The sequence below is a fragment of the Triturus cristatus genome, chromosome 3_2 (assembly GCF_964204655.1).
Source record: "Triturus cristatus chromosome 3_2, aTriCri1.1, whole genome shotgun sequence".
NCBI classification, from domain to species: Eukaryota; Metazoa; Chordata; class Amphibia; order Caudata; family Salamandridae; genus Triturus; species Triturus cristatus.
The window spans coordinates 882672681-882693574 of record NC_140584.1 but is presented as its reverse complement, the minus strand read 5'-3'; the positions used below and the strand labels follow the sequence as shown (position 1 = coordinate 882693574).

General features: G+C 49.5%; 1 protein-coding gene, 1 non-coding gene and 2 pseudogenes across 3 annotated transcripts in view; 2 read left to right on the top strand and 2 right to left on the bottom strand.

The window, feature by feature from the left end:
- LOC146858379 (uncharacterized) overlaps positions 1–20894 on the top strand; it is a 316534-nt gene that overhangs the window by 260601 nt on the left and 35039 nt on the right. The gene's annotated exons all lie outside the window — the stretch shown is intronic.
- LOC146858382 (28S ribosomal RNA) lies at positions 14473–15293 on the top strand (annotated as a pseudogene; the record flags this gene model as incomplete).
- Positions 16391–16544, bottom strand: LOC146858381 (5.8S ribosomal RNA). Its single transcript, XR_014980451.1, has one exon. It is a non-coding gene; the product is annotated as a 5.8S ribosomal RNA (ribosomal RNA).
- On the bottom strand, positions 18991–20767 carry LOC146858380 (18S ribosomal RNA; annotated as a pseudogene).

Here is a 20894-nt window from a genome sequence, read left to right as displayed (position 1 = left end):
CCAGAGGTATCTTCATACATGTTGGAGAACTTTAGTTTATTAGGCACAGAACTCACATCACTAAAAAGTAAAAGTAGGAGTGTGTTGTATGGAAAGCTTTTTATCGTTTGGTTTAGGATACTCCATGAATGGCATGCTAGTTGCTTTTACAAAAAACTCTCGCTTGCCCCATGGCACTTAAATACTTGCTTAAAGCTACAGACAAAGAGGCCTCCTAACTTGCAGCAAGAAGGGATCCTATTGCATGCCAGGTGGAAATTTCTGGAGTTTGTTTCTCCCACGATGTGAATGTCTGTGTTCAGAACTTTATTCCAATACATATTGAGCTATGTTCCTAACCTGGTTCCTAGGACATTTAGACCTGTTTCTGCTGGGACAGAGGCCTGCAGAAATGAGTCTGCATCAATGAGTTGTTTTTGGGGAGGACGAAAAGGTCCTGCACATAAAAGAAGATGGAGGCTGGGAGGCGGCCGTGACCACGCCAGCGACCAAGATGGCCGACTGGCTGTGAAGCTCCAGCAACTCCATTACCACTCTACCACAATCTAGGCCTATTGCGACTGCCGGACCAGATGGTCTGACTGAGGCGATATCAGCTGCCACTTTTGGGCCAAGCATCGGGGGCATGTGGACGATGGATTGCAGTCCTGACTGTTGGTGGCGAGCACACACCTCAGAGCCACCGTGGCTCCAGGGGCCGTGGGTGAGCCTGAGGCAGAGGCTATTGAGCCTTGTCTGGCCACTTGACTGGACCCTGTAAACTCCCGCCGCGGCCCCTGATGGGCATGCTGGTGTCGCTGGGAGGCGGACGAGCGGAGACCAGGTGAGGGCCACTCTGGCCATCTTGAATCGGGCATAAACCTCACGGCGACAGACGGGCCTGGGGGGTCTGCCCTTACATTTTCACACATGGCCCTATGAGGGTGGATATAGCAGTTGGGAGAGCGGTGGAGACCTGAAGATCGCTGGGGGACTCCCCTCTCTTTGGTAACCGTGTGTGCCCAACCAGTCCCACTGCTGGGCCACAGCTCTGGAGCAACCTAACAGGGCTGGGGATGAAGATGAGTGGTGGAGCCCTTCGTCAATAGCAATCTTCTTTGGCGCATACCACTCTACACCTCGCTAACTGGCTGAGCATACTTTTCCTGCAATCCCCGTGCCCTGCTACATCCTACCTGTCACTGGACTGTAAAGCTGGTGGCCAGTCGCGTTTGGCGGCATCACTGGGGATTGACTTTGAGTAGCCAGCCACATAACATACCGAGTGGCAGCTCGCCCAGGGAATTTTTTTCTATATCCCACCATCCTCCTGAGTCATAATGGGACAGGGTGACCTGAAGCAACAAAAACTCCTCTTTCAACAACCTAAGGCTCCTTGAAGCCACAACTCCCTCTCCGACGCGGAAGATGGTGCGACAGGGGATGCTGTGCCAGGACCATCGGATGGCCTTGCAGCTATAATGGCAGAAATATGTGCCGGATATCTGTCAATCGATGCCAGATTTGACACACTCACCAACAGACTTGACCGCATGGGCGAGTGACTATACCGTCACTCCACCAAAATGTTTTGCCCCGGGGAGCGCATCCCCAGGCTGGAAGGTGGCGCTACAACAACAGCGAAAATGCCTGAAAAAGAGGGAGTGACTCATCTAGGCTGTTGCAGCTAAAAATGAGGACATGGAGGAGCGGTCCTGCCGCAATAATATCTGAATCATGGGGATGGCAGAGTTGACAGATATGGGTCGCCCAGACCTGTTTGTTAAGTGTCTCCTTGCTGACCTTTTTGACCGACAGAGCTTGACGGCAACATTTGCAGTAGAAAAAGCCCACAGATCCCTCAGCCCGCATCCGCTGCCTGGTCCCCCATGAGCACGCTTTTCACTTGCCTGCTCAGCTATAGAGACAGAGACACAGCACTGTGCCTGGCATGGGAGCGAGGCCCACTGTAATTACTGGGTTCCCTCATATCCCTGTTCCTCGACTTCACAATGGAGGTACAAGTTCGCAGATGTCAAAAACACTCCACAAAAAGGCCTTAAATATGGAATGCTTTACCTGGCCTGATTATGAGTAGAGGTCAATGGAAAGTCTCATATCTTCCACACCCCAGCAGAAGCCACTGACTTTTGTAAACAACACGGCAGGAGAAGACATCTTCCTGCCAGAATATACAGCAACGCTCTCTTTGTACTGTCCCTGCCGCTGCAGACCGTTCCCCCCTGGCTGAGTGGCACCTTGCTCAGACTACCCTCAGTCTACCTTACGTAATGTCCGCAGACAGCCTTTTATACTCCTTGACAGCAACTTCTTTGGTCCCTTGTCTCGCTGTGGTTCAGAGTTGTTATTCAACCAAAACCCTTTTGGATGTTTACTATTCAGGATCGCTGTTCTTAAGACGTCCAGCCAACCGTGGTGTTGCCTCCCCTGAGGTGTATACCAGGCTACAGATTTTTGAGGTATACGTTATTCTTTTTGTTTATTTTGGGATTCCCTGGATACTTGGTCATCTAGTGTGGGTGGGGGGAGGGTGTTGTAAGTATTTGTGGTTACGGTTTGTGTTTGTTTTATTAATGCCCATCTGGTATGAACAACTCTCATTTACACCTATACGAGACCATTCATGTGCGCTCTTTAATAACCGTGGGAGGGATCGGGTGGCGGGACTCACCACCATGACATGAAATATAGGGGTCTCAATAACCCCTGGAAAGGCAAACAAGATCGTCTCTTATTTGATTTGATAAGGCATAAAAGTAGTCTTTCTTCAGATGAATCACCTCCCGCTTCAAGCTACATCTACATTGCATCATCCTGGGGGAGGAGGGTCAGGCAGTATTTTTCATACTACAGTTTTTACTCACGCTGGGTGTGCCCATTAATACATACAAGTGTCTCCTTTCCACACACAGTTCGCTTTATAGACGACGACGGGAGATATGTCATTGTTGCTAAAACTTAGGCAGATCAGCATGTCCTCTCGGTTAATATATATGCCCAAACGTAGATGCCTCTGAATTTTACCAGAAGCTTTCGGCCCTGATAGAACTGGTTGAGGCCAACTTGATAGTAATGAGAGGAGATCTGAACATGGTGCATGACCCCCTGGTAGACTTCACGGGATTGAATGTGGGCGGTAAGCTACGATCTTTATGAGTTCTCCGAGATATCATCGATATCTATGCTCTGACTGATGCATTGTGACTACGACATGCCAATACCTCAGAATATACATTTTATTCTGCACCTCATGGGGTAGGGATACAAATTGATCACTGGTTTATCCCTGCGAACGCAACTCTATGGCTCACAAATGTGTTCCATCTGTCACACACAATGTTGGATCCCCCTTTCCCCAGTGCGAATGGTACTGAAGGCACCCTACAGGGGTGGTCTGAAGTGACATTGGCGCTTCTTGGGCACCGCTCTCCATGACAAGATTTTCCGTACAGAGCTCCATGACTCCATCATTGAGTATTTTACACTTAATACTGGCTCAGTTACGCCACAAGCCACTCTATGGGAAGCCTTTAAGGCATATATCCATGAAGTGTGCATCTCCAAACATACCACAGTATTGCCTGACATACATACCCTTCTTGCCCGTATGGAGACAGAATTGCACTATATTGACCATGAGGATTCCCAGTTATGCCGCAGGCACCAGTTTCATCGTGGCTCTGTCCTGGTGGACAAGGTCCGCGATGTGGATACAGAGAGATGGCCTGCTTGGGGAAATACGCGAGAGCCAGATGGTATGGAGAGGCAGAGCACCCGGGCCACACTCTCGCATGGCTGCTGTACCCCAATAGACACAGCGGGTATATCAAGGAGCTATGATTGGATGGGGATGTACAGGTTATAAATAATGAGGCCAGAGTCACAAGCATGTAGGTCCTACTCTGGACTGATTCCTGATTTGTCAATAAGACCCCCACCTTATATTCATCAAATAAATGGTACCCCGCACCCTACTAATGGTACTGTAACCTCCCAAACTAAGAGTTTTAATCTTGTAACAACCTCTACCCCTACAGTATTGCCAGTTAAAGCTAACGATGTAAACTTCATAGGCTCTAGTAACATTAATCTTTGTTATTTTGGAATATTGCAGGCATACGTTCAAAGCTTGCTAATCCCCTATGGTTAGACTTTATACGGAAATTTAATATAAACCTGGTCAGTGGATAGTGTGCATATTAATGGTTATAAAACTTTTCACACTGCAGCAATACCATCAAACAAGGGCAGCCAAAGGGTGGGTTATCTACATATGTATCAAATTGTGTGAATTTGAGTAAAATTAATTTGAAGAAAGCAGAAACATATTGCCAACTAATCATATTTCATGTTGGCAAGTTGCATTGTATTGCTCCGTTAAATGCTTATAATAATGTCCCTCCTGAGCAGGTTGGGGGAGTTCTGAGATATTAGATAATGACTTAAAACTTACCCAAAATGATTATGCAAAAGATGTGTTTATAATTTGGGGCGGGGAATTTTAATCTGATTTGTGCCCAAATATTGGGGGGGGGGGGGAGAGTGCTGATTTGCGTCTAAGGATGGGAATAGTTACATGCATTTCCCACATACAAATTATGGGGAACTTTTAAATGAAGTTTTGTTTGGGTCAGAATTAGGGTTTGCAAACAACCTTTGTATACCGTCTGTCCCCCTCAGTTACACTTTTAATGGAAGAGGGTGTGTGGTATCCGGTTCTCTTCTCTGTCTAGTCCTTTCTCTGTGTTCTGTACTCTGCTGCTCAGCCAGTGTAAGTGATGTCACAGAATGTTCCCTGTGTGTATGTTTGAGTGGAATTGTCAGTTGCTGTATGTGAGCTGAGCAGCAGGGATGCTGCTCCCGGTGGGGCTGATTTTCCTGATACTACTTTCAATACTACTACAACCATCTTATCCTCCAATGTTCCTGTCCTGACCGAACTAAAGAATAAATCTACCATTTGGATAAAACTACACCTCAGTCTACCTCCTTTCTTGGATTCCACACTGGCGACGAGGATGGGATCCGAACCTACGCGTGCAAAGTACAATGGATTAATATTTTGATTGTGAGGAATGCAATATGTTAGCAACACTATTTTGCCAATCTGAGTTTTAAATGTGCATTTATGTATGTTTGTACTGGTTTTGCTGCCTACCTGTAATTGTTTTTACCACTCTTGACCATTTCCGAAATATTTCCATGCTATATTTGCTATTGCTGGGTTTGTGGTGAGTGGCTGTTACCCAATCCTTTCTTACTTGGTGTGCTGATGGTGTTGGGGTCTTTTGTTCTCATACCATTTTGAGGGGGTGTATCGTGTCCCTACTTTGCGTGTAATTGTTTGGCGGTGAGCACTGAGCTCAAACCTTTCTAATGGTACATTTTCTTTTTATGATGAAATTTTCTGGTGATGGACAATTAGTGCACTTGTATCGTTTTACATTTACTTTTAATAGTCTAGGATTGCTGGTTGTTGTCCTAAACTATTTTCCTTCTGTTGTGACGCCATAGTTTTGTTGCGCTGAAACTATTCTCTAATTGACTGGTGCTTAGTGTGACATTGGAAGCTCGTACTACTGATGGGGCATATTATGTTCCCAATTTTGCTTGTGTTTTCAGGTGGTGGGCTTAATTGTTACGTCCAAACCTTTTCTACGTGGTGGTGGGTTCTTCTGTGGATGGATTCTCAAACCACTTTTACGGGGCATTTTCGCTCCATTTTTGCACTTACTGTTGTCTGGTGATGGACATTTTCCATTTTCAAATGGTGATGGGTACTTCTGATACTGTTACTCAAACCACATTTAGTGGACATTCTTGCTCCGTGCTTGCATGTTTGATGTGCAATTCTGAGTGGTGGTTGGTTTTTCTTATACTTATACTCAAACCATTTTAAGTGAGCATTTTCGCTCCATGTTTGCTTTTACTGTTGTGCGCAATGCATTTTGTTGTGCTGGTTGTTGGGACGCTTCTGAGGGCTCAAACCCACTTTCTTTTTTGTTTATTGTGTTGCTTTCTTTATTGCACACAAATCTATACTGTTGAAAGGGGGTGTGTGTGTTTTGTGTCTTTCGACCTGTTTTTCCTTTCTCTTTACTTATTTGTTCTCGCTTCCATACCTCTTGTCTCTTTATTTGTCATCGTCTCCATTAGGGAGGGAGGTATGTGGTATCCTGCTATCTTCTCTGTCTAGTCCTTTCTCTGTGTTCTGTCGTCTGCTGCTCAGCCAGTGTAAGTGATGTCAAAGAATGTTCCCTGTGTGTATGTTTGAGTAGAATTGTGAGTTGCTGTATGTGGGCTGAGTAGCAGGGATTCTGCTCTCGGTGGATTTGATTTTCCTGCTACTACTTTCAATACTGCTACAACTATCTTATTCTCAAATGTTCCTGTCCTGACCGAACTAAAGAATAAATATACCATTTGGATAAAACTACATCTCAGTCTACCTCCTTTCTTGAATTCCACTGGGTGTTTTTCGACACTAGATTATATATTGTTGTCAAACAGGCATTTAACCATAATTAAATCCTTTAGTATCCACAAAATCACCCTGAGTGTCCATTTCCCATTAAGTATATTGTTTATATTATCAAACCAGCAGTTAAACACCAAGGTGACATTGCCTCAAGCCACACAGAATATAGCTTTACGTAAAGTAAATGGTTATACATTGAGCTGGACGATGGTGGATCCACTGGAATTTACAAAGAAAGTAGTGACTAAATGTAAATTTGACTTCATAGCCTGTATTGCCGAGACAACCGCCCACGCCGATGTCTTAAACCACTTCCTACAGATATATGTATCTAAAAAAAGGCCTTATTTGTGCAGAAAAATAATCTGCGCACCAAAAACCAAGGTTGGTTTGAGTCTAATTGCACCCAGGCATATTCTAGGTTGAAATATGAGCTACATAAAACACCTAGGAATACTCATGATATTAGAGCAGCTCGGGGGTATTTAAAGGCGCACTGAAAGAGAGCAAAGTAACGCTTAGAGAAGAAGCATGGTCAGCGCTGCATGAAGCTTCCTTAGCGAGAGACAGCACTGCTTTTTGGCAGGCAGTTAATGACCCTTTTCTGGACACTCAGGACGGTCCATCTATTGAGATAGCAATAGGAGAAGAACAATGGGTGGAACATTATTCTACTATGTATAACATTACCATGCACGAGAACACCTTGGGAAGTCAGTTGCCTCAAGATGCATCAGCCTTATCTGACAACTGTCCCATTGATCTCCAGGTTGCACTTGAAGAGGTCAACTGTGCTATTATGGCAAGCAAGGGTGGAAAGGCCCCCAGCCCGACGGGGTCCCCGTAGATATTTATACATCTACTGCTATGGGGCCCGCTTTTAACGCAAGTTTTAACAACTTGTTGCTCGTTACATTTTTTAGAGATCTGGTCTGAATTAATTTTGGTTCCAGTTTTTAAAAAAGGTGACCGCCAAGATCCTGGTTGTTATTGGCCTATATCATTGTTAGACTCCCTAGGTAAAAAGCAGGGTGAATAATACTTAACAGATTACAGGACTGTGCTGAACACAACAGAATAATTTCGGAACTACAATTTGGCTTCCGTGAGGCACTAGTTACAATCGAGCAGAGCTTAAATTTAAACATTTTTGTGGAGAAGTACACTATGGCAAAGCAGGGCAAGCTGTACTTAGCGTTTGTAGACCTCACAGCAGTCTTTGACTGCGTAATGCATGATAAATTATGGAGAATCTTGGAGGATTTAGGTGTGGACCCCCCATTAATATGTATTTTTAAGGCAACTATATGGCTATGCAAAGGCTAGGGTGCGGTATAGGGCTTGTGGGGAGTGCACAGCACTGTTCAAAATCCAGAAAGGGGTAAGACAAGGTTGCATGTTAGCACCTTTTTATTCACCCTCTATATTAATGGAGTAGATCAAGTGCTGGTCAACCAGTGTCAGGACCTGCCACAAATTGGAATACAGCCCATACCCGCCCTACTGTATGCGGATGACGCCGTATTGATGTCACACACGTAAGTGGGACTCCAAAGGGTAGTGTCTAGTTTCTTTACTTTTATGCATGATCTGGGCCTCAGAGTGAATATGTCTAAAACCTTTGTCATGTCATGACATGTGGGGTGGGTAGTACAAAATGCAAAGATATCTATAGTGACAAAAAAAAGGTTGAATTCACTAAAAGATTTTCATGTCTGGGAATACTCTTTGACCAAAAGGGGACATAATCTCAGGCAGTCCAAGCAAGGAAACTAATGTTTATGAAAACCACTGCTGCTGTTGCTAACTTTGCTAGGAAGATGGGTAGGCAACCGCCTGTAGAGTTATTACAGATCTATCAGGCAAAGTGTATTCATACAGCTATGTACGGTTCAGATGTCTGGGGATACGTAAATCTACAGCCATTACAATTAGTTGAGAATGATTTTTTATTATTTTTATCAGTAGTGCCAAGCAGTACATCTTCTTATGTGTGCCATTCCAAATTGGGATTGCCATTTATATCTGATCTTATAAAAACAGAACCTGTTCTACTATGGCACGGGATTTGGACTAATTCAAAACTATGCTTAACCAGGACATTAAATGATAGTCTTAAGCTTCATCGGGTATCAACTATACCATGGTTAAAATATGTAAAAAAGTTTATGAACGACCTTGGTCACCCTGAATATTATAATGAGCTGAGTACTATGACTACTGTCACAAGAAAAGTCCCCAATGTCGACTGTCTGGCTTTATTGGATTCAATTAGACTATCAGCAGAAATAGTGAAGCCAACTGTACTGGCTAATCAAATTATTTTAACTACCCATAGCATTCAACCCTATCTTGAACTTACGCAAGGTGGATATGATAGATTTTTACTGACTATACTCAGACTGGGAACTAATCATAGACTGGTTAGTTTTCCTACAATGAACGATTGGTCCAGAAACATGATAAGGTGCCCATGTGATGATGTTTCCCAACAATCAACCTTACATGTTGTTTTATTTTGTAAATGTTATTCTGTACAAAGAAAAGAATGGATTTTACCAATGTTAAAGCTGCTTGACCCTAGACAATGCCGTCCTGCACATATAGCCTCATAATGTTTAGAGAATGAATATCTTACATGGACATTATGTTTTAAAAAAATGCAGTTAAATGCAGAAAAACAATTTTAGTGTGAATTTCTTAAAAAGGATTTTAACTTTGTGTATTGTGGTTGTCGATTTAAATTATGTATGATATTGTGTGCTTTTATGATTTTCTTGGACGAAATTGAATAAAGCTTGTTTGAATTGAACTGAAATAATGAGGGTATTATAACTGAGCTCCTACGCTATTACAAACGACAATCACCCTTATGCATCAAGCCAAAATCCAGTCGGTAAAATACCGATTCCTTATTAGCTCCCGGTATTAAGTAAAAAATACCCAATCCCAATGCATCAACCCAAAAGCAGAAATCGGTATTTAAGGAATCCTTAAATAGCGATTCTTTAAATAGGGATTCCTTAAATACCGATTCCTTAAATAGCGATTGCATTTAAGGAATCCCAAAGTGAGATTCCTTAAATGCAATGCATCAAAGTAAAAAAAATAGCGATTTCGCTAATAAGGGGAGCAAATTACCATGAAGATGAACTGCATGGTAATTTGCAAAAACTTTGAAAAATGCACTTTTGTGCATTTTTCAAAGTTTCATGTTGCGCACACACATGCCCTTAGAGCATGTGTGTGTGCAACATATGTGCACATATCATTTTCAGGGGTGCAACAGGGTGTCCTTTTGACACCCTGGCACCCTTGAAAGTGCTCCCGCTATTAGCGATTCGGTAATACCGAATCGCTAATACAGAATGGCTTTACATTCATTCCTATGGGCCTCCAAGCCCATAGGAATGAATGGGTAGGTATTCCTTATTACCGATCCGGTATTACCGATTCGGTAATAAGGAATGTTAAGGAATCGCTATTTGAATAGCGATTCCTACATGCATAGCCTTTTGCTATTCCTTATTAGCGATTCCTTATTTTTCGCTAATAAGGAATCGCAAATGCTAATGTTGATGCATATGCCCCTATATTCCCCCCGTATGAATGGTGATGCAGCTCCCATTGTGGGCTGCCTAGCTGAGATAGCGATAGTCTGGATAACAGGCAGACAGAGACTATTCTTGCGTAAACCCATCTCCTGCAAGGAAATAATGCAGGCTATAGAGTTTATTGATGAGTCTAAAGCCCTGTGCCTGGACGGACTCACAGGTGTGTTTTATAAAGTGTGCAATCATATACTTTCCTCCCCATTTTCTAGAAGTGTACACCGCATGCCCCTGGTTGGGGTGTCTCTCACACCCATGCTATGGAAAGCTGTGATCATGCTGTTATTGAAATCCGGTAGGGAACACCCGTTATGTACCTCATACAATCCACTCTCGCTACTTAACCTTGATTATAAAGTCTTGGCCAAGGTTATAGTTTCAAGACTGTCACACTTGATGGAACAGCTCACCAATACAAACTGGATTTTTCCCTCAGAAGTCCACCTCCATAAATCTGCGTAAAATCTTCAAAATGTTGAACAGGACCTCCCCTGACATCCCCACAGGGGTAGCCCTTTTACATAGTGAAAAGGCATTCAACTCATTAGAATGGTCTTTGCTGAAAGCGACATGGGATACATTGGGACTGACCCATGGGCATACTGCTCTTATCATGTTGCTCTACTCGAACCCTGTGACTTGCTTAAGGGTCAGCAGCTCTCTTACTGATCCCTTCATAGTGGCTAGAGGGATCCGGTACCTTTTTATCATTGCCATGGATCCCCTGGTTTGCCATTTCCAGGAGAAATACCTTCATTGAGGCCTGTACTTTGGCCCAGGCCCATTACTGATATCCATGTATGCAGATGACATACTCCTTTTTGTCCAGCACTCAGCTGATAACCTTGCTCCCATTCTACTAGAAATAATTACATTTGGTGACCTTGCATGCCTCACTATCAACTGGGCCAAATCGGACCTATTGCCTCTCTCCGACATTACGACGCAGGAAACCATTGAGTTCCTCATGACTTGGTATGAGGTTTCTACCACATACCTAGGAATCATACTGCACACTTGCTTCTTGTATTTATTCCTGAATATACCAATCCCCTTAATTAAAAACGTCTTTACTTCTCTAAGGAACCTTCTTTTGTGACTTATTTGGGAAGGATGAAGACCCTGAATTAAATGGGACACCCTGGTGCTTCCCTGAATGACGTGGGTTTGGTGTGAAAGACTTACAGTTGTATTACCTTCTAGCGCATTGCCAATTTGCTTGTCACTGGTATCATGTGGAAGCCTGCCTCCCTTATACGAGGCCAGAGAGAGACTAAGCAGGACATGTCCCGCTCCCCTCAACACTCCCTAAGGGCAAAAGCATTTAGGCACAGCAGTGAGGCTCCAAGCCTCTTGGGAAAACAACTATGAGCATTAAAGAGTTGGGTTTGGTGCATCAGATTCTTGTTTCCAGTCCAGGGAGGACCTGGCTTGGCAGTACGGGCTGGACTGTTCCCATGAGGCACAGGGTCAAGACTGATTTTCATATGGCTGGGTTCAAACTGGAAAGGCATGGTGACCAAAAAAACTATGGATTTAGGCCCAGATCTCTGTACTGGGGTGGATGTACAACATTGTTCTGCATTCTGTCCATCAACTGTTGTTTTTGCATTTGTCAACCCGAGTGGGACGAGTATGCCCAGACGTGGGTCCCGTGCTCTCCATGCCACTGGAATCAAGCTATCCTGGCTGAAGAGGGGTGAAACCCCAAAACCGGTCCTAGGATGCTTGTTTCCAGTCCAGGTAGGACCTGGCTTGGCAGTTCGGGCTGGACTGTTCCGAGGCACAGGGTCAAGACTGATTTGCATATGGCTGGGTTCAAACTGGAATGGCATGGTGAGCAAAAAAACGATGGATTTAGGCCCAGATCTCTGTACTGGGGTGAATGTACGACATTGTTCTGCATTCTGTCCATCAACTGTTGTTTTTGCATTTGTCACCCCGAGTGGGACAGGTATGCCCAGACGTGGGTCCCGTGCTCTCCATGCCACTGGAATCAAGCTATCTTGGCTGAAGAGGAGTGGAAAACCCGAAACCGGTCCTAGGATGCTTGCTTCCAGTCCAGGGAGGACCTGGCTTGGCAGTTCGGGCTGGACTGTTCCCATGAGGCACAGGGTCAAGACTGATCTGCATATGGCTGGGTTCAAACTGGAATGGCATGATGAGCAAAAAAACGATGGATTTAGGCCCAGATCTCTGTACTGGGGTGAATGTACGACATTGTTCTGCATTCTGTCCATCAACTGTTGTTTTTGCATTTATCACCCCGAGTGCGACGGGTATGCCCAGATGTGGGTCCCGTGCTCTCCATGCCACTGGAATCAAGCTATCCTGGTTGAAGAGGGGTGAAACCCCGAAACCGGTCCTAGGATGCTTGTTTCCAGTCCAGGAAGGACCTGGCTTGGCAGTTCGGGCTGGACTGTTCCCATGAGGCACAGGGTAAAGACTGATTTGCATATGGCTGGGTTCAAACTGGAATGGCATGTTGAGCAAAAAAACGATGGATTTAGGCCCAGATCTCTGTACTGGGGTGAATGTACGACATTGTTCTATATTCTGTCCATCAAATGTTGTTTTGGCATCAAATAATATGTCTGCAATAAATGGACAACCGAAGGTAACAAGACAATAACCCACAAAAACATGATCATGCACAAATAAAAATAAAAATCATAAAATAAAATTATGATAAGCATAATAATAATAATAATATTTAAAATAATGACTGGCTATCCAAAATAGACTGTGAATTGGTGTAAGAGTACTTACCACGTCAGACATAGCGCAGGCAGGATCGCGGGCTCCAGTACATATCTGAGATAGAGAGAGAGCGAGAGAGAGAGAATGAGAATAAAAAAAAGGACTGAAAGGGAGGAAAATAAAGGGAGGACTAACGGAATGACTCAGAGGAAAAGGCCAGAGCCAGGAGCACCGAGGAGAAGGCAGTCGAGAAATCCACTGCCAACCCAAGAGCGGGAGCCACAAGATCATAAAGGACGTCAGCAGGACCCCAGCAGGAGGAATGTGCCGGAAAAGGGGAAAATGTCAAGAGGACGAGAAGGAAGAGTGGACCGAATTGGAGTTTCCTGGCCTCACCACTGAAATTTCGCCACAGTCCGAGGATGGGCCGTGGCCTGCCCAGGGTGAGTAAATAACCTCACTGCATTTTTTTAAAACCTCCCTTTTTATGCTTTCCAATCTTGGCATGCATGAAGAAGAGACGGTGGGCTGTGTTTCCCCAGTCAAGACCAAATGACAGAACCTTGGCAAGAGGGGTGAAAAGATACCACTCGGGGTATTCTGCCTTACTTTTCTAAATGGTACAAAGTAAAATGAACGTGTCAGCCTAAAACAGAACCTGAAGCTAGGGGTGGGCAGAAAACCCAGCCAGCCAGCGGAGCGGATTAAGCCAGCCACCGCCGCTCCCCAGCCTGGTCCCTGCTACTGAAAGCAGGCAGGCCGGGGAGAGCCTCCCCAGGCCCCGGTGGACCCCCATCCCCAGCGCCCGGACACTCGGCTGGCTTGCAGGGCGGGGGACTCCCGCACCCCAGGGCCCGCCGGATGGAGCTCGAGCCCCGGGCCCGGGTCCAGCTTCCAAACCCTAGCCAGGCTGGGGAGAGCCTCCCCGGGCCCCGGTGGACCCCCTTCCCCAGCGCCCGGACCCTCTGCTGGCTTGCAGGACGAGGAGCTCCCGCACCCAGGGGCCTGCCGGACGGAGCTCGAACCCTAGCCAGGCCGGGGAGGGCCTCCCTGGGCCCGGGTGTACCCCCTTCCCCTGCGCCCAGACCCTCGGCTGGCTTGCAGGACAGGGGGCTCCCGCACCCCAGGGCCCGCGGAACAGAGCTCAAGCCCCGAGCCCGGTCCCAGCTTCCGAATCTTAGCCAGGCCGGGGAGAGCCTCCCTGGGCGCCGGTGGACCCCTGTCCCCAGCTCCTGGACCCTCGGCTGGCTTGCAGGCTCCCGCACCCTGGGACGGAGCTTGTGTCCCGGGCCCAGCTTCGGAACCCTAGCCAGGCCAGGGAGAGCTTCCCCGGGCCCCGGTAGACCCCCTTCCCCAGCGCCCAGACCCTCGGCTGTCTTGCAGGACGGGGGGGCTCCCGGACCCCAGGGCCCGCCGGACGGCGCATGAGCCCCAGGCCCGGTCATAGCTTCTGAACCCTAGTCAGGCCAGGGAGAGCCTTCCCGGGCCCAGGCTGGCTTGCGGCACGAGGGGCTCCCGCACCCTGGGATGGAGCTCGAGCCCTGGGCCCGGGCCCAGCTTCTGAACCCTAGCCAGGCCGGGGAGAACCTCCCCGGGCCCCGGTGGACCCCCTCCCCAGCGCCCGGACCCTCGGTTGGCTTGCAGGACAGGGGGCTCCCGCACCCCGGGGCCCGCCGGACGGAGCACGAGCTCCGGGCCCGGTCACATCTTCTGATCCCTAGCCAGGCTGGGGAGGTGGGGAGTTTGACTGGGGCGGTACACCTATCAAACGATAACGCAGGTTTCCTAAGGCGAGCTCAGGAAGGACAGAAAAGCTCGCTTGATCCTGATTTTCAGTATGAATTCAGACCGTGACAGCGGGGCCTCACGATCCTTCTGACATTTTGGGTGTCAGAAAAGTTACCAGAGGGATAACTGGCTTGTGGCGGCCAAGCGTTCATAGCGACGTCGCTTTTTGCTCTCTCGATGTCGGCTTTTCCTATCATTGTGAAGCAGAATTCACCAAGCGTCGGATTGTTCACCCACTAATAGGGAACGTGAGCTGGGTTTAGACCGTCATGAGACAGGTTAGTTTTACCCTACTGATGTGTTGTTGCAATAGTAATCCTGGTCAGTACGAGAGGAATCGCAGGTTCAGACATTTGGTGTATGTGCTTGGCTGAGGAGCCAATGGGGCGAAGCTACCACCTGTGGGATTATGACTGAACGCCTCTAAGTCAGAATCCCCCCTAAACCGTAACGATACAGCAGTGCCGTGGAGTGGAGCCTCGGTTGGCCTGGGATAGCCGGCCTCTCTCGGGGGGCCGGTGCATAGAGCCGCTCGTATGGGAACCAGAGCACGGATGGAAGGGGGCCACCTCCATCGCCCTTAGTGCACCGCATGTTCGTCGGACACCCGGTGCTAAATCATTCATAGACGACCTGATTCTGGGTCAGGGTTTCGTAAGTAGCAGAGCAGCTACCTCGCTGCGATCTATTGAAAGTCATCCTCTGAGCCAAGCTTTTGTCTCTCCGTGCGTGGGTGCCCGCGGACGCCCTTCTCCACCACACCCAGGGGTGGGTCCCTCTGCTGCCAGGCCGGCGGGAGGGATGCGGAGGGTGTAATGCGGGCCTGCGGGAGGCTGCCTCCACCACGTGCCTTCCGGCGCGGGGGCCTCCCCCTCCCGTCCCTGCCCCACCTGGGAGCGGGGACGGGGGCCTACATCCCTCGTGGGTCGGCAGGGTGACCAGATGGCCTGGGCCAGCCAGGCCTCCCCTTCCCACGCAAGTCGTGCAGGGAGACGAGGAGCAGCCACAGGGAAGGAGCCTCCCGAGTGGCTGCCTCAGAGCGCCTGGCCACCCTCGCCGGACTGCAAGGGCGACTGGGCACGACACCCTCCCAGGCCACCTGTTGGCTGGGTCATCCCGGGCTATCTGGTCGCCTGGCTGCGCAACCAGAAGGCCCTGCGGGCCGGGCGACCAGATGGCCCTGCGGGCCGGGTGACCAGAAGGCCCTGCGGGCCGGGCGACCAGATAGCTGGCCGGCCGGGCTAACTCCAACATTTGTCCTTCCCCAGAGTTCTGTAAGCCCCCACTACGTGAGGGCTTAATAGTCGAGAAAAATGGGCTCCCCGGGCAGGCCGTCGGGTAGAAGCCGTGGCCTGGGCTTAACGCTCCTTGGTTCCAGCCGAGGGTCCGGGTGCTGGGGACGGGGGTCCACCGGGGGGACCGGGGAGGCTCTCCCCAGCCTGGATAGGGTTCGGAAGCTGGGCCCGGGCCTGGGGCTCGAGCTCCGTCCAGCGGGCCCCGGGGTGCGGGAGCCCCCGTCCTGCAAGCCAGCTGAGGGTCTGGGCGTTCATCGGGGCCAAGGGAGGCTCTCCCCGGCCTGGCTAGGGTTCGGAAGCAGGGATCGGGCCCGGGGCTTGAGCTCCGTCTGGTCGCCAGGCCCCTTCTCAGGGGCCAGGCGGGCCGGCGACGTACCTCTGCGGCAGGACCCGGTGAGGAACCATGCCACGGGCGATCGGGGGGTCTGACCTTGTGGGGGGACGAAGGGGAAGCGGAGCTAACCCTGTGACTGCCCCAGTCGCGTCCCTGGGAAGCCCCGGGGCGATTGACGATCGAGCGACCCTCAGACAGGTGAAGCCCCGGGAGGAATCCGGGGCCGCAAGGTGCGTTCGCAGTGTCGATGATCAATGTGTCCTGCAATTCACACTAATTTTCGCAGCTAGCTGCGTTCTTCATCGACGCGCGAGCCGAGTGATTCACCGCCAAGAGTCACAGGCAACTTTTCAAAAACGTTCACCCACCTGCAGGTGCAGGAGAGGCGGGAGGAAGGCGCCGCCGTCTGTCCACCACCCGCGTGGCGAGACGGCCCGGGCGCCCCATTCAAGGCTTCCCCTCTGGGAGTCAGACTGCACCGTTGGGAGAAAAAACATTACCAGGCGCTCGGCCCGGAAGTCCCCCCACCCACCGGCGGGCAAGGGAAGGGGCTCCCGGAGCGACGGGAGCAGGCAGCCCCGCAGCCACCGGTCTCTCCCAGAGTAACCAGGAGGGACCACACGAGTCTTCAAAACCCTCAGCCCGGCCGCACGGGACCAGGTCGAACCGGGTACCTGGCAACGAGGGACGGTCGCTCCACCTGCACATCAGCCGTCCGTCGCCGAGCGGCCCGAGCCATGCCGGCGGGCTGGCTTTTTTCGGCTCACCCCACCCTTGCCCGGATCAGAGGCGCCGGAAGGGAAGAGCCAGGCAGCTTACCATCCCGCATGCCTCCCACCAAGAGGAGCCAGGGTCCCCTCGCAGCCCCTCGGCCCCTTCTCTTCCAGGCCTACCCTGCCTCACAAGAAGGGCCACTCTTAGGTCACCCGGATCCCGGTAGAGCCGGAACAGTGGGCACCAGAGGGCCCACCCGGGTGCTGCAGAGCCTTTTGAGGGGGGGTGTTACCAGCCCGATGATGCACTGCTATTCGGTTCCCCCCCACTGCGGGGGTCATGCCGGGTGAGCTTGGGTTCCATCTCGGGAGGGCCTACCGCTGTTACCCTCCCAGAGAGGGACAGGGGCTGCCCCCTGTCCCCGGTCCCTCGCGTGTCAGTCAGATCCACTCCAGTGGAAGAGGCCCGCCAAAGACCCGGTCCTCACCCGAGCACCCCATGCGGCCACGGACCGCTCCGCCAGCCGGGGCGCACCAGAGCAGGGCCGGGCCCTGTGCCTATGCTGTGCACTTGCAGGAGGCAGCCAAGGGCTTCGGGCTGGCGCCGTCGGTCGCTCCATCGTTAATGATCCTTCTGCAGGTACATCTACGGAAACCTTGTTACGACTTTTACTTCCTCTAGATCAGGGGTACTCACAAACCTTCTGTCGGGGGCCAAAATTACAGTGTGGTTAGTGGCCGAGGGCCGCACTGATAGGGGTGGAGTCAGTGGGGGGCGGAGCTAGAGTAAAAAAAAAAAAACTTTCAAAACATTAGACAATGCTGTATTTCACAATCAGATCACCATACTGCCCCACTTAGAGAAACTTGCAGTGCACTGACCCGCTATAAACATCTGGATGTGACTCAATTCTAATTACGCACTTGACAAGAACAATATGCTGCCTAAAAAAATCAACATCCTAGAAAAAGCAAACACTCATAGGGAATGCAAGATTAAGTAAAGCATGTGAAATGTAAGCAGTGAGTGCTTTCGCATGAAAAGGTAAGGCCATGAATACAGGGCCCGGAAAGGACCCGTTTCAGTGCCCATTGCTTATATCCTTTCAAAACATAGGCGGTGTGGCTTAAAAAGACCATATTCGTAAACATACAGACACTTTCTCACGAGCAAAATCAAGAAATGAAGACGAGGGACAAGTATAAATGCCAGAAATTGTACCCATTTGAGCGACAAAAAACTCTAAGAAGATCTTAAAACATCTGCAAAGCACTAGAATTGGAAGGGCACTAACCTAGCGCCCTTATAATGGGTGGGGGTAAAGTGTTTTCTATTTATTCATTGTGTCTCGCCTTGGTCTGTTTCTTTTTTTTTTTTGGGGGGCATTTTGGTACGAATAATAACAATAAACATTAAATTGCAAAGAAAATTCCAAGGCTGGGTGAACCATTCATACAGGATAATGAACATATTGCAATCTCTCATGCACCGTTTCTCCCACAACAGACATCCGATGAAGTAAGTATATTTTATTGGAGGCAGCACAGCATTTCTAGATACCATTTAGCTTTAAAACCTAAGCTGTTAATTCAAGCAGGCATAGCAAACGACAAAGCCCACCGGGACTCGCACCTCTGCTGCATGCTGCATGCTGAAGTGGCTTGCTAAGTGAGGCGCGTGCTGCAGAGTCAGAGGCCCTGGCAATGAAACAATCGGCCACATATCCGAATCCAGAGGAAGCTTTCCACCGTTCATAGCAGCGCTGTGAAGGTTCTCCGGGGCTGTGGGCAGGAAGGACGTCGTCCACAGGGACACAGGAAGCTCACCAAAAGGTCCTTTAAAAGTCAGCTGTAACTAGCGCTAGTTATAGCTGACTTTTAAAGGGCGTGAGCTTCGTGTGACGTCAGAGGCAGCCAGGCCAATCAGAGGCAAGTAGTAAGCAGAGACGATGGCCGCAGGAGGAAACGTTGTGAATACGTATCAAAGCGTATTCACAACGTTTGCTCCTGCGTCCATCTTCCCTGCTTACTCCAAGGAAGTGTACTTTAAGCATCAAGGTCCGCGGGCCGCCAATGAAGGCCGGGCGGGCAGCCAGCGGCCCGCGGGCCGTACTATGAGGAACCCTGCTCTAGATAGTCAAGTTTGATCATCTTCTCGGCGCTCCACCAGGGCTGTTGCCGACCCCGGCGGGCCCGATCCGAGGACCTCACTAAACCATTCAATCAGTAGTAGCGACGGGAAGTGTGTACAAAGGGCAGGGACTTAATCAAAGTGAGCTTATGACCCACACTCACTGGGAATTCCTCATTCATGAGAAATAATTGCAATTCCCAATCCCTATCACGAACGGGGTTCAGCGGGTTACCCGCACCTGTCGGCAAAGGGTAGACACATGCTGATCCGTTCAGTGTAGCGCGCGTGCAGCCCCGGACATCTAAGGGCATCACATACCTGTTATTGCTCGATCTCATGTGGCTGAACGCCACTTGTCCCTCTAAGAAGTTGGACGCCGACCGCTGGGGGTCGCGTAACTAGTTAACATGGAGGAATCTCGTTCATTATCGGAATTAACCAGACAAATCGCTCCACCAACTAAGAACGGCCATGCACCACCACCCACAGAATCGAGAAAGAGCTATCAATCTGTCAATCCTTTCCGTGTCTGGGCCGGGTGAGGTTTCCCGTGTTGAGTCAAATTAAGCCACAGGCTCCACTCTTGGTGGTGCCCTTCCGTCAATTCCTTTAAGTTTCAGCATTGTAACCATACTCCCCACAGAACCCAAAGACTTTGGTTTCCCGAAAGCTGCTCGGCGGGTCATGGGTATACCACCGCCGGATCGCTAGTCGGCATCGTTTATGGTCGGAACTATGACGGTATCTGATTGTCTTCCAACCCCCGACTTTTGGTCTTGATTAATGAAAACATTCTTGGCACCTCTAGCGGCACAATACGAATGCCCTCGGCCATCCCTCTTAATCATGGCCCCAGGTCCGAAAACCAACAAAATAGTACCGGAGTCCTATTCCATTATTCCTAGCTGAAGTATTCAGGCGACCGGCCTGCTTTGAACACTCTAATTTTTTCAAAGTAAACGCTTCGGACCCCCAGGACACTCAGTCTAGAGCATCAAGGGGGCGCCGAGAGGCAGGGGCTGGGACAGGCAGTAGTTCGCCTCGTGGCGGACTGCCAGCTCGATCCCAAGATCCAACTACAAGCTTTTTAACTGCAGCAACTTTAAAATACGCTGTTGGAGCTGGAATTACCGCGGCTGCTGGCACCAGACTTGCCCTCCAATGAATCCCTGTAAAGCAATTAAAGTGTACTCATTCCAATTACAGGGCCTCGAAAGAGTCCTGTATTGTTATTTTTCATCACTACCTCCCCGAGTCGAGAGTGGGTAATTTGCGCGCCTGCTGCCTTCCTTGAATGTGGTAGCCATTTCTCAGGCTCCCTCTCCGAAATCGAACCCTGATTCCCTGTTACCCGTGGTCACCATGGTAGGCACAGAAAGTACCATCGAAAGTTGATGGGACAGACATCCGAATGTATCGTCGCAGTCACGAGGACGTGCGATCGGCCCGAGGTTATCTAGAGTCACCAAAGCGACCGGGCAAGCCCGGATTGGTCTTGATCTGATAAATGCACGCATCCCGGGAGGTCAGCGCTCGTCGGCATGTATTAGCTCTAGAATTACCACAGTTAGCCAAGTAACAGATGGAGCGATCAAATGAACCATAACTGATTTAATGAGCCATTCGCAGTTTCACTGTACTGGCCGTGTGTACTTACAGGTGCATGGCTTAATCTTTGAGACAAGCATATGCCACTGGCAAGATCAACCAGATAGCCGCACCTGCTGACGGAGTGGGTTCGGGGGGACGCGTGCCCATCTCCCCGACCGGACAACCTTCGTGCACCCCTCCCTCTCAGGATCCTGCTGGGGGAAAAAGCCCATCCGCCTGGGCGGGAGGGC